Here is a 15,813-nt window from a genome sequence, read left to right as displayed (position 1 = left end):
TTAGACTATGTGGATTTTTAAACGTTCGCGGGCAGTTGAAAAGGCTTTCGATGAGAACATTCAACGAATGTCGAAAGCATTGTGATTTTTAAAACGCACGATCCTCTACGAGGAGATCTAATTTTCTATAGTAAACTTGTTCCATATTGTCGTTGCTACTATCTACCATATACTTATTACGCGTGGTTGATAGATGGTTATGCAACGTACATTCTATGCATTTTTGAGAAACTAGAGAAGCTTTGAATAAAAATCACTACTGCATCATAAAAATATTCTATTTTTCGATAGATTCGGTGCTACATAAAAAGATGTCGTTCTTCATAGCGATCTTTTGCATAATTTATTCTTGTTAATCTCAACATTTCTTTAATTAATACTCTCCTAATACCTACCCAATGTAAAAATATTAATTTTCATTGAGACATTAATGTGCATAGATAGAACATTAGTATGGAGTTTTATCCATCTATAGGAAATTTAGAAACGAGAAAATCCGTAAGACGCTCCTAATATACAAAAATGTATTCTTTATAATGTTCCAGAATATTTGGTAAATAAACAAATTTCTGCTTACAATCTATTTCGTTGATCATTCATTAAAGTATAAACTTTGCCTTTTGACATATTTTTTCTTTTTTTCTCTCATCTAAATAATGTCTTTGATACACGAAGGTGTAAATTTACATAAATATCCTTGATCAAATTTGATTCTCACGCGAATAGTATAACGATGTGTTGTCACGATAAGCATTTTTGTATTCGAGTAAAGTCTAATCGAAAAAGAGGACTGAAGAGGGTTATACGATGGAAGAGAGGCTTGCAGAGAAGCTGGGAAACAGTTTACAAGTCGGGCTAGGAAATGGAAGATTGAGTAGTTTAGTTGTATGTTGGAAAAGAGGTTATATGAGAGGGACTGGGAAATAGAATCGAAAAATTATGCGTTCAAGCTTATTGAAAAGAACTTTTTTTAAGAGTGTTCGTAATATATTCATCGTACATGTTTTAAGGAATTTATTTGATACATCTGAGATTTATGTAGCTTTTGCTTGTGTAATTCTGCTCATTTCTTATAGATGCCTTTTCTTTGTCGCAATATAATGTTATTCATAACATGCAATGACATTTCCAATGGTGTTCCCTATCCTCGCATAATACGTATCGGTAATTCTGTCATAATACTTCATCTATGCACATATGCAGTCGACTACGTCAGCGATATGTGTAATACGTTTGTATCAGCTTTAAGATTAAACAATACTGCTATTGAGTTGGAAATTCATCCGATTGTTCGCATCGTACAGTGTGTAGTGTAATAGTGGATATTAAACAATAAATATTTGCTACGATATGTATAACTAATTGCTTCAGTTCGCAGTCAGAATTAGCTCAAACTCGCGCTATATCTAAAAAAATGTTCTTAAGTTACACAGACGGTTGTCTGTCATCTCGGAAGATGCAGTCATTGAAATCAGCGTTTGAATGTCATATTTTCTGGATGATATAATTTTCATCGGTAAAATTAGAACATATGAATTATCACAAACCAGGAATTAAGCCAAGTTTACGCAACGTGTTTATGCACCAGTTATAGTTTACATAAGAAATTCCAAATTATTTACATAATACGTCATACTAATACGTCAAAAAAATCATTTACTAAAATCCATGTCTCATCGAAATATGAAAAATACGAAAAAGAAAGCAGGAAACTATGGAGAACGATAGAATTCGATCGAAGAATCGGTCTCGTTCGGATAAAGAGGCTCTAGAACGCACGCAGGCCTAGTGGCCCCGATACTGGAAGAGGCCTCCATTGTGCGAAACCCACGAAGATGGAGATAACGTAATGAAACTAACTGGCTTGCTCTGACCAATTAACCAACCCAACTACGGCATAATATTTAACGTACACTCGCCGCCTTCCCCTGTTCACGTGGCCACGTTTACGCGATGGATATAGCGTTACATGAAAACGCGTTGCGAGGGAATCTCGCGTGATGATGAATTCGCTCACGCGGATCATCCCAGCGTGAGTTACAAGTACCTTCACGCGATTGACGGATCAAATATTCAAGGCAATTCGATTGGAATTATATTCGTGGGCCATAAAAATATTCACCTTCGCGATTTTATCGATCTATTCAAGACAGATTGGAAATCGATGTGTCGGAGATGAAAGAACACCTGTCGGAGATAAAAGAACACCGGAGCCTTTGGAACTTTGGATAACCCCGCAACATTGTAACCTAGAGTCTACTAAAACAGTAATTAAACAATTGTAGTTATTCAATCCGATTGTAATTGTTCGAGATAGGTGATAGTGAGCTCTGGCTCGAGGCGACAGTCTGTCGCCCAACGTAGCCGCGACCAACGGGATGACAAAAGGACGTACTCACAAAGTCTAAGTCTGGTTAAAACGTGAAATAACCACTGATCGCGAAGATGTTAGTCTTTAGTCGATGAGATCGCGAGCGAGAATGACTTTCCCGTCCCGATGATACCACGGAGGAAAACTATATTGGGGCGTGTCTAAGGACACAAGATCGGATTCGTTGAGAAAAGCCTCCGTTCAGAAAGTAAGGGAAATTGTCGTTGCCGCTAATTGGTCAATCTCTATACCGGTGGTTAGAAAGAGATGCTGGCTGTTTTCGAGGGGAAGTTGCTAGTGGGAGACGCCGCTCGTTGAAAAATTGGTCTCCCCTATTTTCCCGTAGTGGGGACAAAGATTGTTTGTCTGTTTGATGGACTTTAGTTGACTAAATCTTAAGATTTATAACGAGCCCTCGAGCTAGCTGAACATGTACTGTGGAGACGCATCGACATCTGGCAATTATCTTACTCCAGGAATAGGGTCTGCGCGTGGCGAGCCACGGGACAAAAACCGTTGGAATATTTACTGTCACGTGTCGCCACGAATATTTCTTTTAAGCTATAGGATTTTAAGCTTTTGAGCTATAGGATTACTCCATACCTTCGTTAAACAAAGCGTTCATCCCTTGGCCGCGGCTACGTTGGGCGACAGACTGTCGCCTCGAGCCAGAGCTCACTATCACCAATCTCAAACAATTACAATCGGATTAAATAACTACAATTGTTTAATTACTGCTATAGTAGACTCTAGGTTACAATGTTTCGGGGTTATCCAAAGTTCCAAAGGCTCCGGTGTTCTTTCATCTCCGACAGATGAAATATTTTTATTCTCTGATTTATAATTTTGGAAGTGTAAGGATTTCGTCGAGTGAACGAAGAATATTCGTAACGGAGTACCACGTCTTTAAATCAGGAATTTTTGATAAATAAGTAACGTAAGGTTTTCTGAAGCAGATTACTGCAAAAAAAGAAATTCATCATAAATATTTATAATATTAGATAAATATTAAAAATGCCTTTTTATGCAAATGCGAGAGGTATATTACCATGAGACTGTGTTCGCATGATAACGATGATAATGGTCGCAGAAACTGTTTTTTGCCTAACACTATTTTAACATAGACATCGTGTTTTTTGATGGTTACAAAAAAAAAAAATTAAATTTTATAGATTATGTATAATCAATTAATTCAGTGATCAGAATTTTAAAGAAACTTTTTAATAGAATAAATGAGAACTCGAAAGGGCAAATACGTGGAATTGTAACGATGTGTTAAGGTGTAGGAAGATTTAAGATTAAGCTGTTACTGTTAATTTGTGTTTCCGCCTGTTTGCACGCGTCTGACCATAGACAGGCACGCTCTACTGCGGCTGCCAGGCATCCGCTGCACGTGAGCAATCGTATTTGAATATAACATCTGTTTGATTTGTTTTTACCAACTTTGTGTACCACTAATTACCAGTGGCGAAATTCAGAAATTATTCCTATTTCCTCGAAACAAAAAACATAGAATCTCGTCTTTTTAGATATATGATTTTACTTGGATATGTCTTACAGTTCGAACACCTAACCGATTTTCTGTACATTTAGTATTTATAATAATAGACTTTAGACTAGCTTCACGTACGAATATACAGGGTGGTTGGTAACTGGTGGTACAAGCGGAAAGGGGGTGATTCTACGCGAAAAAAGAAAATATAGAATAGAAATCTTTCGTTCGAGGCTTTGTTTTCGAGAAAATTAACTTTGAATCTTATCTCGTTATAACGGATCTCACTGTAGATCGTTGTCTCGATGGAAAAATTAAGAAAAAAATTTTTATTCTATATTTTCGACTTCTTTCACCCCCTTTCCGCTTGTACCATCAGTTACCATCCACATCCATTCCATATACATCCTGTCCATAAAATTATGAAATACCTACATTTTTCAATTATGTTCAAAATTCTACAGACCTCCCCCTTCCCCGAAATCTCATTTTGCGCTTTCGTCAATCATAAAAGTTTATTTGCGAAAACAAGCAGCCCAAGAAGAACAATTTGCGTCAGTCTAAAATTACCATCACGCATCAAGGAACGTACCTGACGTCAACAAACCTGAAGTCCCTCCCATATTTAACTCTACTAAGCCAACCACGGGAGTTCCGCGTTCAAAATACCAATCGTTCGTTTATTTGCATGAGAAAAGATTTGTCGGTGGCTGGGGAGGAAACGAGCCGAAGCGCGGATAGGTGAATGTCGGAAGAGAAGGGGAAAACCTTCCGAGTCCTGAAACAATTTTCGTTTCGAACAGCTCGTCCTGCTGGTGGGGAGGGTTGCATAAATATTCGAGGTTGCGCATCGTGCTCGACATAGCTGGAAACTGCTGGCAAGCGAACAAGTGGTGGAGAAGGAGCACCAGGACCTTAGTTTCGCCACAGCTCAGTACCAGTTGCGCTCCATACGAGTGTTCATCCAACCTGCTCGAAAGGGTGGAATTCCAACGTGAAGACATTGAGTTCGGTGACATCGGTGAGTTTAAATCCACTATATCTTCTATGAAATCATCGTGACGCTAAATGTAGTTACAAGAAATCATTCTAATTTATTTCTGTGTGTAATTTCTTTTCTTCATTTCTTACTTGGTCAAAAAGGTGAGGAACTTTTATGCGAGGATACTGTTGATAAATTTGCATCGTCCATCCTTTATTGAATTTATACGCAAGACCATCGACGTTGAGTTTCGCTCGATCATTGTCTATCGAATAATTATAAAATTTATTCTGATTTTTGTGCGTCTTCGGTCCCTTCCTTAGCTTTGTCCGATTCTTTTTTATTTGATCTGATTGATTGTAGCAATTTAAATACGAGGAGACTGCTGGTCAGTTCGAATCGATTATTTTCTGTGCAGTAATCGTAGCAAAATGAATATATTCTAATTTATACGTGTCCTTTGTCCCACTTTGTGCCCGCTCTTTTTCCCCTACTTTCTACTGTTTCGAGGCATGAATGAATCCTCTGAACTTGTTGCTCTGGCAGTGAATGAAAAGTGAAGTTTAGGATTGGAAAGTGAAATGAAAGTTTCAATTCCTCGCTTGTGTTTCACTTGTGGAAAGAATCTTCATCAGAAGTTTGACATTTTTGATAGACGCAAGTTTTTGTGCTTACATTTAGATTTTAGAAAGAATTTTGAATTGTATATGTCGATTACGTATATTGGTCATTTAAAAAAATCATAAACACTGTTCAAACTTCTAAGGTACAATGAGAAAAATACAATGTTCATCATTTTATCTTTCCCATGCATTACTGTACTATTACTTAGTGCTGGAAGTTATAAATACCTCTTGTCGTAACTTATCAAAATGTTCTGCTCAATGATATAGTCCCATTCATCCCCTGTCATTCCCACCCACCATTTACATCTCATAACATAATAATAAAACAGTACTTGACATGATTAATAACATATTAAAAGCATCACTTAGAAGAGATGAATTATTTCATAATATAAACTTTCATGTTTATTAATCCCTTAATGTTTTTGTATTCTAATACTTTTGTATATCGCTTATGCTGTAGGTTGAATATGCAAATTAATATTTTTATAGATATAATTTAAATAATACTCGATAATAGCACTGGATAATATTATATCGAGTACTATTCCTCGAATATTTTACACGTTTTTCCATATTACATAATGGAACATAATTTTTGTCTAAATTACGATGCTTCTAATTAAATTTAAATATAAACGAAAGATTGCTTTCCTTCAAAGTTATTGAAATTCGTAAGAAAAGCGAAAGACAAAACAGAATCGATGTATCGATTAATTCCTTAAAAATTTCTACTCGATAACTGGCCCTTAACATTTTACGAACTATACGCGTTTTAATATTCATGGTTACAAGAAAGTAAGAAGAAAGAAGCCGAAATAGGTCGACGCGTGTTAGCGGCATATTTTTTATTCATGTACCCACTTCAAAGTCGTCTATACGTACCTCACCGACCTAATACGAACAGCTCTCTTTTCGGTCTCCTCCCTTTTATTTCTCTCGCATTTTTCTTCTTCCATTTCCTCCTGCCCCCCTCTCTCTCTCTCTCTCTCGTTCGTTCCTTTGGCCTGGATATTTTTCGCGTGGTTCGAGCAACGATGAATTTCCGTGCCGCGAAATTGATGACACGAGGGATAATGAAAATTTATCGAGTATAATAGCCGACGTTCTGATCAAAGACCAAGCCAATCCGTGCCTAAAAAAAAAAAAAAAATTTTTGGATACCGTCAATGAAGCTGTATTATATTTACATATAAACTATATTATATATGGGACGCAGGTGTTCTATATTAAACATAGCTAAATATAGGTAAATGCAATTAAATAGAGTTAAATATACCGTAATGAAATATATTTAGTTTATGAAACTTTTCCTAAATTAAATGGGAAAATTATTCGCATAGCTGGAAATTCGTATAGTATCTATAATAAAAATTTATAAAATAACAAGACAGCTCAGAGGACTTTTCAATATTTTTTATTTCGATATATATATAGCATTTCCATTAATCTTCGTTTCAGATATTTTTAAAAGGTACTTATTAATATCACTTCTAGTCATTTTTTAACATTATTCGATAAAGTTACATTAACAAAATCGTGTTTTTCAATTATACCATTTACTATTCTTTATCTTCATGATTATAATTGATTATACAAGTATCCCATATATCGTAATGAAGCAATTGTGTATAGTTGTAGCATTGTAAAGTTATGACTCTGAGACAACAAAATCGTAAAAATTCTTAAAAAAAATTGGCTGACAGAATATTCTACCAAGTATTATTTTCAGCGAAGCAACAGGTTTTGTCAAACGTATAACCTTTATAAATTTCTGACGTAAAGTATTTCAAATCTATCTTCTCCAAAAAGAAGAACGTCGTAGGATAAAATTGTACATTTTAAAATGTACATTGTAAAATTATACATTTTTGATTTATTTCTTCACGTAGAAAATTTTACCTTATCCTTTATAGTACGATTAATGAGACACACTAAATATTTGAATGCTACGAAACTCGTAAGAACCAGTTGTACTATACTTTAACCAGTTACACATACTAAACGGTATCAAGTAACTTATCGATCAGTATCGCTTTCCTTTAATATGAAAGAACGAAATAAACGTAGAACAGAATTTTTACGAACAGAGAAAGTATTAGGTTGTCCGGAAAGTGTCTTTCTTTCGCAAGCGTGTCTTTTACAACGATGCACCTTCGTACAAACGTAAAACCAAGTCTGTGAAATTTATCTCAACAGAACAAATTGGATCGTACGTAATTCGACAAAATAATATAAAACAAAAAAACGTTGTGCGTCTATTATTTCCTCATAAAACGAAAGAAACTTTTTGGACAAGCTAATAGTTTTCGAAAGATTTACGACTTGTCTATGGAAGACGAGGGATTGAAAGAACGCCGAAGAATGAGGTTCAATGGATGAACCAGCAGGAAGTTCTCGAAGCAGCCGCGAATCGCGAATACCCCCTCGAAAAGAGATGAAAGTGAATCGAAACTGTAAGACTGTTACGACTTTTTCTCTCCGATATTCGTGAATTGAATCACGGTCAACTCAGCTTGAAAGAGAAGTTCGATTAAAAATCTCCTATTGTAAAATTCCTTAGTCACTCAGGCAGATCCATGCGATTAACTCTTAATTAGTATTCTTGATACAGCAATAGTTACTCAATTTTAGAGTTTCAATAATATACGTTGATTTGTATTTCGTACTTTACGTAATAAGTATCATTGATATTATTTACGGCATAACACTAAATAATAATTTAAATTTCAATATTGAAATTCTGTAATCATATATTAAAATATTGAAATTGTATACTGAAAGTATTTCATTCTGTTAGCTTAATTTGCTCAGGAGCCACGTTGATCACCTTCATAAATTCAAGCACAGAGAAAAATAACAGAAAACAATTACAAACGCTTTTGAAAATTTACCTTGGAGCCTGTGACTTTTTACAATTCTTTGCGATAGATAATTGCAAATTTGGAAAAATAGATCGTTCGTTTTTTAGCATGCTGAATATTAATTATATACTTAAATAATTAAATCGAGGAATTTTATATTAATTTTATATTTTTCACAAGGCTGATCAGTTTCTCGTGTGAAAATCTCAATGAAAAGAATTCATATGCTATTGTTAAATTAATCCTCGTCTTAAATCCTCGTTACTGATCTAATTTATACAAAATAAGGTTACACACTTGCAACAATAAAGAAGCTATAGAACGGCGAAGATATCCTCAAAGAAGGAGAGAAGAATCAATTATACGAGCCATTATTCGCCACTTACCTAATCTTAAATCTAACTGCAATTGTCCTTTGTTAATTTTATGATTTCCATTACGCGAATCGAGTTGAGTGTAAAAATTCTGTTTTACGACTAAACCATATTTACGACTAAACGAATCCTTACTCAACATATATATAAACATAAACATATATGTAGTATCGTGGACGAAAGGCCTAAGAAATATCGGGCGAACTATGAACAATGTCGCGAGAGCCGAGGCGCCGTCGGGCCCATCAATGTGTCATCGGTCTTTTCAAGTGCATAGTTTCGTGGAAAAGACCTACGTGACCCTGGCTACGAGCGTCTGCAGAACACGTGTGCGGTGGGCCTAGGAAAAAGGCAATAGAATGCGGCAACGACCAGAGCGTTAGTCGAGAAACAGAGTGTGAGTCGAGAAACAGAGTGTGAGTCGAGAAACAGAGTGCGAGTCGAGGAGCCGAGTGCGAGTTGAGCGGAGACAGAGGTTGCGAGTGGCGTTGCCGAGAGAGTGTGGATTGCGCTGTTTTCTGTACGTTTGGCGTGAATAGTTCAGGTTGAACAACAATCGTCTTTTTCTGTCTGATTAACATCTCTATTGTCCACTCTTTGTAAACACATTATATCACGATATTACATATATATAAACATTATAATGCAGAGATTGGAACACAATTCAATTTCGTGGACAGCATGTGTTCGTGATCAATCGACGCGTCAGATAATTTATTATTGAATAAACTGGCCGGTGGCGTCTGCGTTTCATGATTGGCAAGTCGATAACGATACAACCGATAGGTAACCGAAATAAATGTTCTACATCTGCGAAGTAAACGTTGTTCTACTAAGCTTTCGACGAGTGAATATTTCTCTTCTTTCTTTCCATCGATAAATCGCGTATCTCTTAGTAACATTCAACTAAATTTTACAAATTTCACCATAGGCAGAGTAATTCTATAGCCGAAAGATAGAAAAAAAGAAAAAAATGGAACAACGAAAGAACCAAGTCAATTTCCCTCTTTCATCCAGTTTCAGAGCGAAATACGACATATATGATATTTTCATGCTTCAATTTACGATCAAAGGATATTCAGAGTCGCAACTTTTTATCGAATCGAAACTCCCAAGCTGCATGTTTCACGTAGAGGAAATGGGAGAAAGAGTTACATAAACACTGATAAGTGAGCCAGTGAGAAGTTAAATTGATCGATTCCATTTTTAAACAAGTTTTTTCGTTCTAAGATCCGATCGACTAAATCGCTACACTCACTGCTGATATTTATTTAAATTTATGTTTTTATAGAGCGCGACGAAGGAGAAGAACCTAGACAGAAATTTATTTTACTTACTGAACTATTAATAGCTGCTAGACTTTGCATATTTGTACACTTTCGCGCGTATTTTTACATCTTTCAATTTACCGTAAAACCTTATTCACATTGAACTCTTCAGAAACCAAACGATTAATCTCAATAGAGTCAACCTTCTTTACAAACAAGGTATTTCTATATTGCAACTATTTTGAAACATATACATGTATGAAATATAAACATATTTTTCATCCTAATTCCGGACACTCTTTTCACATGGATTTCGTCAAAATTATGCGGCCTTGCGATTAAAAGAAATTTTCTCGAGAAGTGTCGCGATTAGGCAACTTATTGGTATTAACAGATTATTAACAGAAAGACAAAATAAACTCCGTTACACAAATCGGATGATCAAGTTTTCGGAGGAGAAAGAGAAAGAGACAGAGAGGGGTAGAGAGAGAGAGAGAGAGAGAAACAAGATTTATTGAAGGGAGGATGAGGGAACGGAAACACTTTGAGGAAACACTTTGAGCTGTATGCTTCGACCTGTCCAGCCGCCAATCGAATTAGCGTGCCATCCAGCATTGATTTTGCGTCCATATCGTGGAACCATGCCGTATTTATTGTTTACCAGGTTTCCTGTGTCCTATGAATTTCAGTTTTTCCGCAAGATGCCGCAAGATGCAGCTCGTTTTCCTTAGACTCCGATGTGAAATCGCGCGAAAAAGTAAGAATGAAGGCGTTTCCATTGGATCGCGATTGCACTTTATCGTATTAATTAACTCGACATTACAGCGTAGTCCTAGAAAATCGTATTAATCGAGGTAATCCGATGCAATTGATTCACGGCCAGCGTACTGCTGCGCATCACGCGAGTCGTTGTCTCAATTATTGAATTGCTCGTTGCGAAGTATTGTAGCGGAACCTCGGAAACGAAATTAACGATGTAATTGGGGACATTGGGGATGCATTGTAACGATGGAAAATATTTTAGTTATAACAGCTAATTCGAAGGTTGAAAAATATCGATCGAACTGTTTGCTGGTGTTCGCCCAAGGATTCGAACATGTAGGGGTATAGTGGTTGAACAATTAGATCTGGTCATATCTGTTAATTTTTCTGTCGTTATTGCATAATTCATTGTATTCTTTGGTTTACTATATACACGTATCCCTTTTGATAAATTATATTTCTAATTTTCGTTAATAATATTAATACTTTGCATTCGAAGGTTTCATTTATTCATATTACCAGATACTCCAAGTAATTTCAGTAGAAAGAACGTGTTTTCGTATAATTGGTTAAATATATGCGTAGAATGAAGAGTCATAGCCGCATCACTCATCACCTACTCACTCACTCACTATCATCGCGCAGTGCGATACGATTTTGTTTGGTAGTGTAATATATCTTCGGCCAATACGTCGGTTTATTTTTCTGATTGTATCTTACCTGTTCGTTGCAAGAATACGTGAGATAATTATGATTTGACAGGTTAAGGACAAATTTTTAATTTATTGATTTATTAAATTTTTAATTTATTAATTATTTAATTTATTTGATATTATTAGCGGAGCCCTCGATTGCGAAGGGTTATAGTAGCGTCGAATAAAATTGAAATTGTTAATAGATCATTTTCTGATATTATATTTCAATGGATCTTCGTGGAAATTGGAATAATGTCTGATTCTATTATTTATCTTAGAAAACTTGAAAAACTAATTAATTATTCGTATCGAATTAGTAATATTCGTTTGTTTGTAAAATGTACTTGTCAAGATAGTATTATATAAAAATGCTGAATCTCGACAGGTTAATTTCTCATGTGAGTTTTCACGAAGCTTGAAAAAATAGAATTTGTAATTAGTGTTATTTGCAACAGACATTTATTTTCCCCGAAACCTATGTAGGTCACAAATATTCCTAGTAGCAATGCGTGTGAACTACATTCGCTTCTCTATGTACGTACATATGTACTCTCAAAATTTCATTAAAATCGTTCTTACGTTATTTTAAAATCCATTCTAAAATCGATTCTATGGTGACAACCAACGGTGTAACTTTATAATTCGACGAAATTTTCCAATGCATTTCAAACAGACAAATTTTTACAATCCCAATATAGAGAAGGTATAAAAATAAAATAGTTATTTTTCTTGCTCGGTTCTAGATGAGAACAATAAAAGTTGCGTGGACAGTGATTAAATTGCTTTAAGGAAAAACCTCCTATTTTTTGTTTTATATATTGACTTTTTGTTGCAATATTTTCCAAGAGCTTCGACTGGCATCGAGTCGTATAAAATCGTAGAAAAAGGCGCTAGTATTCTTTATAGTTGCATAGCTTCCATCATCGCCTGGGTAATAGGCCTCGCTTCGTCTTTGACGCGACAATCTCGTTACCAAGACTTCGATCTTCGAGTTGCTTAATGCGATATCGACATCAGAACGATGCCTCGACGAGCAATTCATCAAAAAAGTTTTTTAAATTTTATTCGTGTAATCTCGAAAGTGACTCGATATTGACCGAGAATAATACGATGTTTCATTTATTTGTCGAAGCTTGGGTGAAAATTTTCCGCCGACAGATTTTTGATTGCAACCAACGACATTTGAAATTACTGACACGAGAAATAGAAATTTATTGTCATAACTAGCAACGTTGTAAATTGTTCGTATTTGCTTTGATACGAAGATGAATTGGAAATTATTAAAATTTAACAATTTAATAGCATTTACAATTATTCGTATTATCTCATTTAATTATATCATAATTGACAATACAGAAGTGTCACTGTTTCTGTATACCTAAATATATTATGTAGTATCGTTTGTTTTTTTACAATAACTGTGCAATTCCATCGTATTGATGCCTTTTCTACTGTAATTCTACTCCTAACTAATTACATTGAATCAACGTCAGTCATTCGCATAATAACAATTCTATTCCCTGATATTCCCAACCCGAAAGCAAATATCCTCTTCCAAATTGTTGCGTATGTATAACCATCCGATTTCTATAGTGATATATTAGCCGTACTGTATTATGTGGATTCTTCGTTGTACGAACGTAAGTAGTCAAGTGAAATTTGTGATGTTCCTTGATCTATGTACGTTACGATCAGTTTGCAACAGGCAACGGCAGTTTTCCCGAGTCGTTGCACGTTCAGCAAGAAATTAATCAGCAGTGAAGAAAAATATAAAGTTCCCCTGTATTTCTAACTTTGTACTCTGTAATGTCACGGTTTCTAATCTTTCATCCATAGTTCACACTTTAAGAAAAATTAATCAATTACATTAATTACGTTGCTTAAAATCATCGAATTTATCTAGTCGGTTAAGCGTGTAAAATTGACGAATGGAAGATTATTCAATGAGAAAACTCGACATTACCAAAATGAACGTTTGCCCATGTTGAAGTAGCATTTAAAGGATGAACGCGATACTCAGCGTCGAGTCGAAAACGTTTCGAGTTCGAGTTTCTATTCGCCTCCGTATGAACCCATTGAATAATCGATACGAGTAGCTCGTTACACGGTAATTCCTTGCTTGCAAATTTGAAAGCCACCCCCATAGGCCCTGTTAATCGGTCAGACTAGCGCAGAGACGCGTTTCATTTGCTATAATTCGATCTTCGGACGGTTTAGTTATCGTCGCATTTTGACGCTGCTTACCAGCAGATTAATCTCTAGCAAACAATTGATAGGCGTCACAAACAGACCAGTTGCTTCGTAGTTAGCGAGTCTCTGGACGTTCAGAATATGAGGATCCAGCTGATCCACCATTACAATTAATCGGATTAATTCTCACTCCCTCTCGCCAAGGGATATATGTAATTGATTTTCTGAATCAGGGATGGCTATTCCGATAATATACAGTAAATATAAAATATAGCGAAAATACATAGTAAATCGAATTTTTCCTTTTCATTTCTTAACTTTATCTGTTCTCAAGATACATAGCTTTTGCAGTTTTCCGTAATGGGACAGAAAGCGGAACGTCTTTAGGCTACCATCTTTTTCTTTTTACAATTTAAATTCGTTTCTTCAATGTCCGTTAGAACATTTTCCAGCCAATATTTTCTAAAATTTCACACGTATCCTTCCTTCGCTATAAGACGCGAGATACACGTGTACTTCAGCATCGACGTGTCTTCAACTCATCGACGCCTTTTTCTCGGCGTTTCCCATAGTCCGTTTTCCATTCTGTCCGCGTTTCAACCCCCGACCACATTTTCTGTGCAACGTGTACACACATCCAAATATGGGTTGACTGCGACACGGGAAAACTCAGCGTTAGAAACGAACGAAGAAACGCCTAACCATCGTGAAAGCGATGTGAACGCGGAAATCGGACGAGGCGAAGTTAATTTCGACTATCAGCCAGCTTTGGGCAATGAATCTCGACGATTTCCGCGAGCATATTGGACTTATCTGCTCCAGCACGCCTTGCAATCACGATAACACCTTCTGTTGCACGCACGTGAACACGCAACCTCCTCGTTACCCTCGAAACGAGCGGTCAGAGATCCGTGAACAAGATTGAAATTCGTTACGGTTACGGAAGCCGTTTACGAGCCTATGGATTACGAGGGTCGTTTCGAAGAATGCAGTGAGCGATCCCAGCCCATTAACGGGCAACGTTACGTTAGCGAATTTCATCTGTCACCTTTTCCCCGATGAATTTGCGTTATCGAATTCTATTTGTTAACATTTTCACCACGACAAGCAATTCCAAGGATGAGCTTCGCGTTTACCTCGTCTCTACTTTTTCTATCTGGATTCTACAATTTCATGAGTTTCAAAGGATGTGGATAAAACGGCATTATGAGAAACTGTTGGTTGATTCTTCATGGGTTAACGTAGTTTTGAAGAAATTCTTCCAGGAACCGGGAAGAATATTAAACATTGAAATCGGATACAGTACCAATTCTGAGAACTTTGAAAATGACACGGTACCACAATGTCGCTATAGAGACCAATATAATGTTACTCTAGAGGCTTTCACTGCTCGAATTGTCACAATTATTTTTTATACTTCCGATCCTTGATCATGCCAAAGCGTTATTTTTAAAAAATAAAATATATAATAGAAGTGTGTATAGAACTGTTGAAAGGGTCCGTGTAACAGACTTTCGTCGATGATCTATACAACTAAAATTCTTAATATTAAATTCAATTCGTAGAATATTCAAATCTATCTATAGTTTGATCGAATCTTCGATTATAAATCGACGTAAAATTTTTGGATACTACAAGCGTAGCCATCGTTCAGTATCTCGTAAACGTCTGATGAAGAAGTACATGTTACAAGGCTTATACGTCAAATCTATAGAACACCTGAATATAACTGACTTCCCAATATTTCAATATTCCAGGTCCCATAGCTATATCGGATGTCGATTAATACGAAACATGAGAAGTCAATCAATCGATATGTTCAATGGCACGTAATCTTGATAAAAGCTGTACAAACTTGCAGTCCTTTCCTTGTTTATAACGGGAAATTGAATACTTTGTAATTAAATTGTAGAAACAGAAGCAATAAAATGTTGCGTGGCCTGTCGCAATAACGTAACGAATCGATATAATGGTTGCCACAGATTAATTAATTAATATCAATCCCGCAATCCTCCATCGCAGCTGTTTTTATTTCCGCGTAGTTTGTATCGAATTCGTCGCGTTTCATCGTGAGAAATCTTCAGCCGTTCCAAAAGTTTCGTAAAGATTAATCCTTCATAATTGAAGAGCGGAAGTAGATAAAGTTGCCAGTATCGAAACTAAAGTTTTCTGGGAAACGACTGTTTATG

The sequence above is a fragment of the Bombus huntii genome, chromosome 10 (genome assembly GCF_024542735.1).
Source record: "Bombus huntii isolate Logan2020A chromosome 10, iyBomHunt1.1, whole genome shotgun sequence".
In the NCBI taxonomy this organism is placed as follows: Eukaryota; Metazoa; Arthropoda; class Insecta; order Hymenoptera; family Apidae; genus Bombus; species Bombus huntii.
Note: the sequence above shows the minus strand (reverse complement) of the source record.